Below are 2,430 nucleotides of genomic sequence, written 5' to 3'. Positions count from 1 at the left end.
TTTAGAACACAGTAAATGATATTTTTGTAAGGCATGGTATGGCATGATTGAGATGTTGAAGTTGTAAATTATTAAGATAAAATAGTCATTTGAGACAAGTAAGGATCGCAAAGAGCATATACACAACAATTCATTCTATGAGAATTTGACTTGAGTTGTATCCAAGAAAGCTTTAACTGATATTGTTGATGAATACCAAAGAGTCAGCTATGTCAATAACAACAAAGCCATGTGTCATTGTATACTTAAAAACTCTCATGGGTTACCTTGTACATGTGAGTTGGCACAATACAAGTTGAAAGGTGTCCCAAACCTGATTTATATGTTGCATTATTCAACGAACATTTGCAAGAAGTTACAGACTCTTGGCTAGTAACTGATTTGGGAAACCAACCCAACGAGAAGCTGATGAACATTCCATAAATGGGTTACATGATAGCAACAAAATATAATTTCCTTCTTGTGACATTGGGAAAAACTTTTTTTGACTTTTTTCCTATTGAGGGGTGCATACAATGTAAACCTATCGCGTGATCGTATTATCAATATTAGTTTTGTTTATGAAACTAATTGGGTTCAAGTTAAATTGAAATCATGATGTGTGTTTCTTGCATGTCATTGGAAGAAGCACCACAGTGATGAGTCTACTGATTTAGAGATTGATTTTTGAGAATAATTGATTCTTTAAATTGGTACTAGCCACGAAAAGATTTTAGAGACTTAGTTAGCGACTAAATTATTAGCATCATAAATATCCGTAGTGAATTTTTAATTCACAACTTGACGTTTAATTAGCAACCACTCATATAGTGATCCAAATTCGATAGCTACTTTATAAGTTTAAAATAGTTTCAACACCTTGACTTTCATCTAATAATAAGGAGACACTTCTCAAAAAAATTTGGCTCTCAATCTCCTAGAATCTCACTTTTTGGTTTCACTCTCACCAAAACCCTAAATTTCTCCTAAAATCATTTCTCCTAAAATTAGAGCACCTTCCACAAGCTTTATGTTCACTTACCAAAACCCTAACTCCATCTTAAGAAACTTCATCCCAAAATTAAGTAGTAGGAGAAGGAGAGAGGAGAGTGGATGGAAGAGATCTGCAACCAAGATGTGATGATGGGTTAAAGGGTGGAGAAATAGGCTGGTTGTGGTGTTCTTGCAACCTCGCGCTGCCAAGATGGCCATATTATGCGGCGCAAACGCATAAACGATGATAGATACACAACAGTGTGTTAAACGAAAGTTGCGGTATTGTAGGTTTTGTTTTCATTTTCTTCTATATTTACTTTATTCTTTTACTATTTTGTTCACATATTTTCTACAAATGATTCAATGATTAAAGATTATAGTTGACGTTTAAAGAATAGAGATTATAGTTGATGTTCAAAGAATAGAGATTATAGTTGATATTGTTTTTACATTTGTGATACCTAATATTTTTGTTGTTTCCTAATTCTTTGTATTTATTTATTTTGTAGGTAGAGACTTTGATGAATCAATATGCATTATTTGGTAAAGATGTTGTTGAGGAAGTTGAGTTAAAGGGGTTAAAAGATGAAGATCTATGTGCTTGATGTTGAGTTCAATGAGGAGTTTTTCTCAATAGAGATGTTAGTTTTTTTTAATTTTATTTTTTCTCAAAGGCTTCATAGATGATAGAGTTTGGATGCAATTGTTTATGTTAGGTTTATTTTTAGTTACTTCTACTGTATTGTTTTATTAATCTTCTTACGTGTGCATCAAAATGTGTATTTTTGTAAAGAACTTTTAAACGTTATTTGAAAAAAAAATTATTAACATAGGTGTGATTCTCGTGTTTACAAAATTGAAAAATTAAAGTTATCATATTTCCATGGGATCAAGGTTGTTAAATTTGCTTTTCTGAATGACATCTTGAAATACTATTATACTATTGGTTTAACAAAGTCTTGGTGTGGCATATGGAAACTTGAGTATTTCTCCATCGTATGTTTTCACAAGAAATTTTGCGGAAGATATTGAAGATAATGAGACCAATGAAGAGATTTATGGCACTCTTTCTTTTGTTTTCTAAACTCATTAAATGGTTCTACTCTTAAAATATTTGTTTGTTGTTCTTTGGACTGATGATAATGGAGAGGGTAAGTAAGATTTTGAATAAATGAGGGAAATCAATCTCTTAAATGTTCTCTTCCTCTTATTGATGTTTCTCATGTATAGATGTATGGTTATATTCTACAAGTGGTAAAATGTATCATAAAGATAGGTTCAATGCATTGTAATTACTTCTATAATCATATCTAAGGAGCATTTAACCTCTATATATAATGTTGCTCTAGTTTTCTATCAATGAACTACTTTATTGGGTAGTTTGTATTGTACTGTTGTGTGGCCTAGAGAAACAATGTAATGTATTTAAGAGGGGATTTATATTTGTATTGTGAT

General features: G+C 31.4%; 1 long non-coding RNA gene across 1 annotated transcript; it reads left to right on the top strand.

Annotated features, from left to right (window-relative positions):
• The first annotated feature begins 574 nt into the window (after positions 1 to 574).
• Positions 575 to 1,864, top strand: LOC101510951 (uncharacterized). The gene is made up of 2 exons (XR_012163475.1): positions 575 to 1,263; positions 1,489 to 1,864. It is a non-coding gene; the product is annotated as an uncharacterized lncRNA (long non-coding RNA).
• Positions 1,865 to 2,430: the final 566 nt, after the last annotated feature.

This window comes from Cicer arietinum, chromosome 6, assembly GCF_000331145.2.
Source record: "Cicer arietinum cultivar CDC Frontier isolate Library 1 chromosome 6, Cicar.CDCFrontier_v2.0, whole genome shotgun sequence".
Lineage (NCBI taxonomy): Eukaryota > Viridiplantae > Streptophyta > Magnoliopsida > Fabales > Fabaceae > Cicer > Cicer arietinum.
The sequence above is the reverse complement of the archived record's forward strand: the minus strand, read 5'-3'. Positions and strand labels throughout refer to the sequence as shown.